Here is a 9,932-nt window from a genome sequence, read left to right on the forward strand (position 1 = left end):
CACTTAGATAACTCACACTGCTCCTTTTATGATTTCCAACCATTAAAAACACACACAGTACACATTATTTTTTATCTGTTCTTCAACACTTTCATCATCATCATTATGACAAATAATGTTAATAAACATAAGATTGAAAATCTCTTCCAATGACGTAATGTCTGACTATTTTAAAAATCATTTAAAGCTCCTTGTAATCAATAAATGAACTTAGGAAATACAAAGTCTACCAAGGAATATGGTTATCATTTCTGTGAACTCACACAGTGTACAAACATTACAGGAAACCAAGGAAAATTTTGGAAAAGAAATTAACATCCAGGCAGAAGAAATTGTAACTTTGAGTTTTATCAGTGACATTGTAATTCAGTTATTCTCTCAGAGACAATAAGGGACTTGGAAGAGCAGGTGAACAAAATGGATACTGTCATGAAAGGAAATTATAAGATGATCACCAGCAACAGTAAATCAGAAATAGTGGCATGTGGACAAATTAAATCAGGCAATACTGAATGACAGCCTAAAAGTAGTAATTGAGTTTTAACAGTTGAGCAGCAAAACAGCTGATGATGGCTGAAATAGAGAGGATATAAAATGCAGAACGGCAGTAGGAGGTAAAGCATTTCTGAAAAAGAAAAACCTTGTCCACTGAATATAAACTTAAAAATGCTAGTGTGGCATTGAGCCACGGATCGATAGACCAGAACATCATATGTGTATTATGTCTTCGAGTTGATCTCTGTTTGTATACTTTCGGGACCTCAGTTCCAGCTTAGTCTTTGACCTGTATGTTTGTTGTGTAATAAAAGTATTGATGATTAGAAGACAGAACCATGGTTGTTACCTTACCACCTTTTATCTCCTTCAGTCGTGCCCCCGTAGTTTGAATAATCCGTCAAACCGAGTACAAAGTGACTACCGCGCCCGGCTTCCGCATTCTGCATGGACCTTTGTCTGCTACACAATGGCCTTCTACAACACACCACCACCGCCCGGTTTTCACCAGCAACAGCAACTAAATTCAAGCACGCCAGCTGTAGTTGGTGCCTGACATGAATTTCCGCAGTCCTAAAGCCTCGAGAACCCAGAAACCTTGTCAGGTGCAGAGGTTTTGAACATGATGCCAGCAGTCTCCAACTCCAGCTTTGTTAGCCTCGAAGTGATTCAGTTTTCGCCCCACAGCAGCACAAGAAACCACTGCACACTGATACCGAACTTTAATGCAAGTACTGTAAATAATGGGGAGCATAAGTTTCATAATGTGCCACAACATGATGCCTTTTTGAATGTGCAAGCTCCACATGTATATCACTTCATGCCGGTTACACACTATGTGAATGACATTCGCCAGCCTGTTACTCTGAGTGTTCATCAGTGCAGTAATTTGAGCGCATCAGTTTCCACCAAGCTCATCAGTGACTCTGTGATGGACAATTTCATTGCAAATGTGGAGGACCAATTGCATAATAACCTGTCTAGCAACCGCAACCGCTGTGTCCACTTTGACCTTCTGCCGCAACAACTGGTCCCGCTTCGCTCCACACCGGGCTTCCTGCTAACGGATTTCGCTTGCCCTCCAGCTACTATGAACACATTGTTAACTTTGACTTGCATACTCCTGTGTCCATGAGCGGCTGTCCACATTCTTCGACTGCCAGTTCATAGAATCTACCGAAACTTCCGGCCTTCAAACCTGCCCACCTGGAATTCTGGTTCAATCTGGTCGAGCAAACTTTCAGTGTCTGTGTACTTGATGACAACGCCCATTTCACATGCCTCATGAACCACCTTCACAACCGTGTTGACTTAATTTAAGTCACCTCCTCCAAACGAGAAGTACACTACAGCTAAACAAGCAATACTGGAACATGTCTCCAAGATAAGAAGAGAAAACGTTCAATGCAACATGCCAGATGCCACACTTACTGAGATTTGGAGGGAAAAGCTGCCTCTGTCTGCCCAAACGGCCATCTCCGCCTACGAAGATAGACCAAATAGTGAATGCTTGTGCGCTGCCGACCAAGCTTACTCCGCTGTACTACGTGAATGCCGTGCCCAGCAGTCCTGCACCTATGCCAGTTTCCAACCACAACCAGGGCACCAATGTGGATGCCCCACTAAACCTAAGTCTGTCAAGCGTGCTGCACTACCTGCACCTTCACGTCCGCACAACAACAGCACATCTGACTCTGCGCAAGATTCTGGGTGGCTGCCGTCTGACCATCAGCTGTTCATTTGCACCCGCTACCACCACCAAGCTTGACAGTGGCGCCTTTGGTTACTAATAAACAGTGTACCAACCTTGTTTCACGTGGCTCACTTGTTTGTCACTCCCAGCCACCCAACAGTTGGCACTTAAGCTAACTTTTGTCATCCGTGACACAACCCAGTCTAGTGGCCAACACGCACACTATACTACAGACTGTCGCCTTGTGTACCACATCGTGCGTTTCCGTGGCTACAGACAGCACTGCCCACAAACCTCGTTTGCAAGATGGACCGCCTATCTCTTGCCAACCACGCTGTCTCAAGCAAGAACTCATGAAAGTGTCTCGTAAACAAATAGACGACCTTTTAACAACCGGCGTCATCAAACCATCTGCTGGATGCTGTACCTTACCTATCCACTTCGTCACAGAAAGTGACGGCACCTGGCATATGGTTGGTGTCTATACTAAGTTGAACTCGTACTATCATAGACAAGTATGCGGTTCCTAATGTTGCAGATTTTAACCATGCTCTTGCAGCCGCCAAATATTTCTCGGTAGTGGACTGTAGGAGGGCCTATCATCAAATTCCGATGGCACCAGAGGATATTGAAAAGACAGCTGTTACAACACCTTTTGGACTTTTCCAGTACCACTTCATGCCCTTTGGCCTCCGCAACGCTGCACAAACTTGGCAGAGATTCATAAACAAGGTGTTGTTTCATCTGAATTTTTGTTTTGTTTACTTGGAGGAAATTCTTATTTTCAGTCCTACTTTGCAAAAGAGCAAGGAACATTTGCAGTATTGAACTCAATAATAAGAAGCTCCAGTTGAACCAGACTTCGGTAAGATTCTTAGGCAACATCGTGTGAGCTAAGGCCCTCACTCCTCCCAAGGATAAAATAAAACCTGTGTTCGATTTGCCACACCCTCTCTCATTTAAGGAGCTGCGCAGGTTCATCAGAACAGTTAACTATTATAGGAAGCACTTTCCTGCTACAGCTGAGGTTCAGGCTCCCCTAACAGACGCCCTTGTTGGCAAAAATACGACTGGTATCCGACCGGTCCCCTGGACCCCTGTCATGGAACAAGCTTTTGACAAACAGCACCTACTAGCAAACACAGTGACTGCTGCCCACCCGCATCCAGACGCTACATTTTTTATTACCGTGGGTGCCAGTGATACCACAGTAGGTGCTGTCTTCAGCCAAACTGTCGGAGATACTACCTCTACTTTGCAGTTCTTTTCTAAGAAGCTCAATGGTGCTAAAAAAAAAAGTACTCAGCCTTTGATAGGGAGCTCTTGGCAGTTTATGAGGCTGTGAAACACTTTCACGCCGAGGTTTGAGGGTAGGGACTTCTACATTTTAACTGACCATAAACCTTTGGTTGCTGCTGTAAAGAACCCCCCAATCGACACTCCACCAAGACGCTTCTGTTATTTGGACTTTATATTGTAATTTACCTCTGACATATGATACATCAAGGATACACGTAATGGGTTCACAGATTTTTTGTCTCGTGTCAGCGCTCTCACAACTGTGATAGACCTCTCTAACTTGCCTCAACTGCTGTCTGCCGACATGGTCACTATGGACCTTATTACCAATCACAACTCATCACTCAAAGCTGTGCGATCCACCTTTCCTGGTGTCACAGATGAGGTTTGGTGTGATGAATCAAGTGGTACGGTGCATCCCTTCATACCCAAACCTCTACAGAGACAAGTGTTTGACAAATTACACAACCTAGCTCATCCAGGTGTGAGAGCCACCACCAGACTTATTTCAGAGCACTTTGTCTGGCGCAACATGCGTCATGACTGCCAAGCCTGGGCCTGTGCCTGCATTCTGTGCTAACAAATAAAGTTTCCTAAAGTTTTGCGGCACCCATCGCCCCCACTAGGCAGCTTCACCGCTCCTCCCAGTCGCTTCCAGCACGTTCACATCGACTTGGTCCACCCCCTCACACCTCCAAGGGTTACAGATACATTCTATCTATTATAGACAGAACATCTCGTTGGGTGGAAGCTGCCCTGCTACCCAATATTACATCCGAATCAGTGGCACGATCCTTCATAGACACTTGGATTTCACTCTTTGTCTGCCCTGGTTACTTGACAACCGGCCAAGGCCCTCAATTTGAGTCTGCCTTGTTTTCTGAACTATGTAAGTTGTACGGCATCAAGAAAATTCGTGCAACATCATACCACCCCCAAAGCAACGGCCTTGTGGAACACTGGGATAGGACGCTTAAGACGGCCCTACGTTGCCATGGCCTCCTTTGGATGGAAGCCCTGCCATTCATCTTAGTTTGTGAGCCACTTTCAAGGAAGAACTTAAAGGCTCAGTGGCCAAGTTCGTCTATGGCCAGTCCCTTACACTGCCATGTGAACTTGTTGCTCCTACTCCAGTCGCCAAACCATCAGAACTGCCATTTTTGGTAGAATGGGTGAGGTTACACTGTAACAAGCTTCAACCCCCACCCCGTACCAGCCACACTCCACAGCACATATATGTTCTGAAGGCGCTCGACACTTGCGAATCTGTGTTCCTTCATGATGACACTGTAAAAGCTCCATTACAGCCCCCTTACACAGGCCTGCACAGAGTTGTCAAATGAACCAGTAACACAATGGACATCGTAATTAAGGGCTCAGTAACTACTGTCTCCCTCAAAAAGGTTAAACCTGCTCACATCAAGTTTTCCCCTACCTCACCCACCATTGGCTCTCTGGCCACCCTTGGCCTTCTTCCTCTGCTCATGACTCGAGTAAACTCATTCCTACACTGGCCCCGTCAACGAGCCCACACTCATTCTGGAGTTTTCCACCTCCTGGCTCCCATAGCAGAGGCCCCAGCTCCCAGGGCTGTAATATAACAGTTCCATCTTCGTGCAACAGCACACCGCGCCGCTCTTCTAACTGGTGTAGCCTGCAGGTTCCTGCTACAACCTCTCAAACCTCACCGTCTGACACTCACCCCTCTACTTGCAGCACACTGCCCTCACCCTGCTACGGTTTCCCCACCCCACCGGCTCAGCATACCTCTCTGTTAGCAGGCGCCACTTATGAGCTCTCTACCCACGTTCATCCTAATGACATTTGTGGTGTATCTGTCGTCATTAGTGGTGATACCGCATTAGTGCTGCTTGCATGTGACTATTCGTGTGACTTATTAGTTGGTGTGTCACAATGTGTAGTGAAGTGTTGCAAAATCTCTTGAAGTGCTACATGTGGTAACCTACATGCTTACGTTAGGCCAAGTGGAAAGGTGATCATTAGATTCCCTGCCAACGACACTTTTCCACACCAGCGCTCCCGCACCAGCCATCGACTACAACCGCCGACATCGCTTCAAGACTTCAGCATCAGCATTCCAGGATGTGCTACATGCTCTCCTCCCACACGGTGCAAAGGAACTCACTGTAACCCACTTAAACTCTCACCAAACCCCCCCCTCCCCCCCCCCCCCCCCCCATCTTCGAGTACGTACTCCATACTGCAAGGTGGGGTGCGGAGGTGGAGGCTATGTGGTGTTGATCCATGGATCGATAGGCCAGAACATCATATGTGTATTATGTCTTCGAGTTGATCTTTGTTTGTATGCTACCAGGACCTCAGTTCTGGCCTAGTCTTCGACCTGGACATTTGTTGTGTAATAAAAGTATTGATGATTAGAAGAAAGAACCATGGTCATTACCTTACCACCTTGATATCTCCTTCACTAGAAAGCCCTTTCCAAAAATATTTTTTTGGAGTGTAGCCTTCTACAGAAGTGAAACTTAAGAGGAAAAACAGTTCAGACAAGAAGAGAATACAAAACATAATATTCTGAAGATGGCTGCACTTACTACAGTTCTGCTCCTTAAATATACATATATATTTTCTTTTTCATTTATGCAATACATATGATTTAGCTACATGAAATGACCAATTTATTATTAAGTCCAATGTTCACAAAATTTAATTGTTCACCAAGTATGTTCATTATGGATAACTACCAATAAATAATTAATTTACCTAAAAATTTATTTAAAAGTTACCATAATTAAACATTTTTGATACCTTCATAACACATGGAGTTGAGATTTTCAGTAAGCAAAAGCAATTTGTAAAATAATGAACCTCAGTCAAAACCTCTTCAGTCCCTCTTTTCAACAAGCATTATGGTTTTTTCAAGAACTTTCTATTTCAGAAATTATTAATAATTAAAGTTACCACCCAGGTAAATACTTGTGTTATTTGGCCTTAAATGTGTTTTCTTGCCCTAATTTTTCTGACCTAGGAAATACTTTTAGTTATCACAATAATGTGTTAGTTAAGAAATTAAGTAAATTAACAAAATTAAGAACCTGTGAAATTTACATGTAGCTTGGTAAGTACTCATGAATGTATACATTGTATTCCTAGCATGGTTCTTATTATTTTGTTAATTTTAAAGTTATTCAAACCATTTTTAAATAGTTATTACTATTATGTTGTGAAATAGACTTGTTATTTTTCCCAGTATAATTCAGTAACCTCTAAATTTGCTCTCTTTTGTGTGAATTACCTGAATGTATATTCATATTTTGTAATTTATTCTTATGTTCATCTATAAATGTGAGTAATGGAAAATGCTTCTGTCAGTGTGTGTACAGCAAGCAGCAATTTAACATTAACGTCTCAATGTTCATGGTTAGTATTCACTCAATCATCATCTCCGTATAAGAGTTAGCTGTACATGATAAGAAAGCATCAAGTTAACTTCTCAATTTCAGTTGTCATCTAGTAACTAAATTGCTGACACCTACATGTTGTTATTCTGTGCCAGTGTAAATATCTTTTTGCTAGTTCTTTGATTCGGTGCTCATTTAGTCACCAACATGTAAACATGTGTAAATGTCTTACTATGTTTCATTAAAAGAATAGGAGAGAGAAAAAATACCAAAATTAAGTCACCATTGTCAAAATACTCCATGACGTAGTGCAACTACTACCTGTGATCAAAATGCTGTGTGAACACATATGGACAAGCTGATCATCATCATAAAACTATGAATGATAATAAATATAATAAGAAGCCAAGCTAACTAGTACAGTGTTGCATCCATTACTTAATTTTTTTATAGAATCAGATTACAGCAAGGAACCAGATACCAAAACGACATCAGTGAGACCAATGTGGCAAAGTCACGTTGGTCAAGTTTCAAATATATATTTAAATATAGTACTAAAGAAGAGTGTTGAAGATTTGCTGTGCACAATCTGATTAAAAGAAAGGATCAGTTAGGGGTGGGGGATGCTGCAGAGGGAGACTAAGGCTTAAAAACGGCAAGTGGGTTCAAATGGATGTAGGCTGCAGCAGTTGTCCAGAGATGAAAAAGCTTGCAGAGAATACAATAACATGGAGAGTTGCAAGAAGTTGGACTTTGCACTGAAGACCACAACAACAACAACAACAACAACAACAACAACAGCAGTAGTGGTAGTCCAGGTAAGAAAGGGACATAGGAAATTTATATAGCTTTTTAACATAATGTAGTGACTATTCATCTTTCAGATGGGAAGGCATAGGTCTCATTCTCAGAGATGGGGTGCAAGAAAAAGATTGTTAGAATAATAAACCATTCTAAGTACAGAGACTCCTGTAGACCAATATTTAAAAATCTCAATATACTGGCTCTTCCTTGCTTATATATGTATGAAATACTAAATTTCACAGAAGGAAGTATTTTAAAAGATGGAAATATCATCAAGTATAACTGTGATTTCCACCCTCATCATACTAGGCAGAAGCGTTATTTGCATGTCAGTACAGTAAGTACAAACATTTGTAAGAGAGGAGTGTATCATACTGGCATAATGCTGCGCAATCACATGCCATCTTATTTGAAACATATGCAAAATTTACAAAAGTTTAAAGTGAAACTGAAAGAGTACTTGCTTCTATTCTGTTTATGAGTTTTTAGAGTACCAGAAAAGTATAGTGTAGCTGCTCAAATATTCTTAACCAATCTATCATTTTATTTTATTATATAAATGTTGTCATCAATATTCAACATGTATTGAATAATTTTTAATTATTTATCTTTTCAAAATAACAATGTGTATGATGTTGTATATACTGTACCAACCTGACTTGTCCTACATTGTTTGTGCAGAATATGTACCTAAACACGATTTACAGGACCAATAAAGAAATACAAATACAAATCATACAAATACAAATCATAGTTAAGGATGAATTGATTGGGTTAAAAGAGCACAGTTTTGTAAAGCTTGTGCTAGGATGGCATAATTAAATAAAATCATATGATTTGTGTATTTATCTGGTATAAGTAAGTGGGCCTGAACAACAAAACTCATTTGACTGTTGAATAAGATGATTTAATTTTGCTTGCAAAACTAATTATTATCAACAGAAAATTACAAAGAAAATCACACTTGTGTGTGTTTCAGTGTGGATGGAGATAACGCTAAATTCACATTAGGTGTTCTTAAAGTAGGAGCAGACAATATATAGATACCTTTCATATGAGGGGACTTCAGAAAGTAAGTTCCACATTATTGTGACATACCAAATAACTTTTATTGAATGCTGCACAACACTTCAAAATGACACAGATGTATGACACTAGTTTTCAACATAGTCACCAAGTCTCCATAACCAATGGTCAGAATGTTCTACCAATAGCTCACCTGCCTGATAATAGAAATCCTGTCCTTGATCATGGAGCCATTTGACAACTGCCATGTGAGCACTCTTTTATTGAATAATTTATGAGTTGTGAATTTACTCAATTGCCTGGACATTGTTGTCTGTGGTTGATCTTGATCGCCTTCCTTCCTCATCACCATCTGTGCAGCCTTGGTTAAATTGTTGGCATCATTTCACCATGGCTGGATGCAACATTGTATTGGTCCATATACTTCCAGAATGTGATGGTGAATGCTGCATGTGTTATAGGCATTTTGTCCATAAGAATTTTAATTTTGGTCTATGTTTCCAGCTGCTGTGCCATTTGACTTCCTTGTCATGACGCACCTGTTAACTGTGTGATAGCAGAACTGAGTCTGCAGGAAGCCCGGAACACTTACTCTGTTTTCATATTGCATCGATCTTGTTTTGCAGAGGTCTTAACATGGAACAACAAGTGTAATTTACTTTCTAAAGTCCACTATGAAAAATTTAAAACAGAAGTAATGTGTGATACATGAGTTTACCTAATGTTTACCAGGTGTAGGTTTTTGGGACGATCTTCAGCATCTACAACGAAGTTATAATATTCAGCAGCCCTTTTTTTATCACCTAGCTTATAGTAACAGTGTCCTATGAGACTTCGGGCAAGATAATTCTGTGAAAAAAAAAAAGTCATTAAAAAGAACATTTCACATGTTGTGTAGTGCAAGAAATTCGCACAAGCAAGTGATAGATGCAATAAACAGTGAGCATTCCTATTCACATTTTATATAAAAAGTATTTGTACAACCAAATTTAGTAATAATAATTAAGTGAGAGATTTATAAATTGTACTACTGCTGCAACATTTCTGAGTTGTTGTTGGCGCACACAATAGTATAAAATACTATAAGTAAAACAGATTTTTAAGTAGATATCAATTTACCTTTGGCTCTGGAAGAAATTACTTACAATTTCCTTGCAATACAAAAATTTAAAAATATCAGACTTGCAAGAGATTGGTTGTTACAAGACACTTTATAGCTGTTTCAGTTAATAGAA

General features: G+C 40.7%; 1 long non-coding RNA gene across 1 annotated transcript in view; it reads right to left on the bottom strand.

Annotated features, from left to right (window-relative positions):
* Positions 1 to 9,496, bottom strand: part of LOC126279000 (uncharacterized) — a 61,776-nt gene extending 52,280 nt beyond the window's left edge. The window contains exon 1 of the long non-coding RNA XR_007550777.1: positions 9,416 to 9,496. This is a non-coding gene — a long non-coding RNA (uncharacterized LOC126279000). The remainder of the gene's footprint in view (positions 1 to 9,415) is intronic.
* Between the last annotated feature and the right edge of the window lie 436 nt (positions 9,497 to 9,932).

The sequence above is a fragment of the Schistocerca gregaria genome, chromosome 6 (assembly GCF_023897955.1).
Source record: "Schistocerca gregaria isolate iqSchGreg1 chromosome 6, iqSchGreg1.2, whole genome shotgun sequence".
Taxonomy (NCBI): domain Eukaryota; kingdom Metazoa; phylum Arthropoda; class Insecta; order Orthoptera; family Acrididae; genus Schistocerca; species Schistocerca gregaria.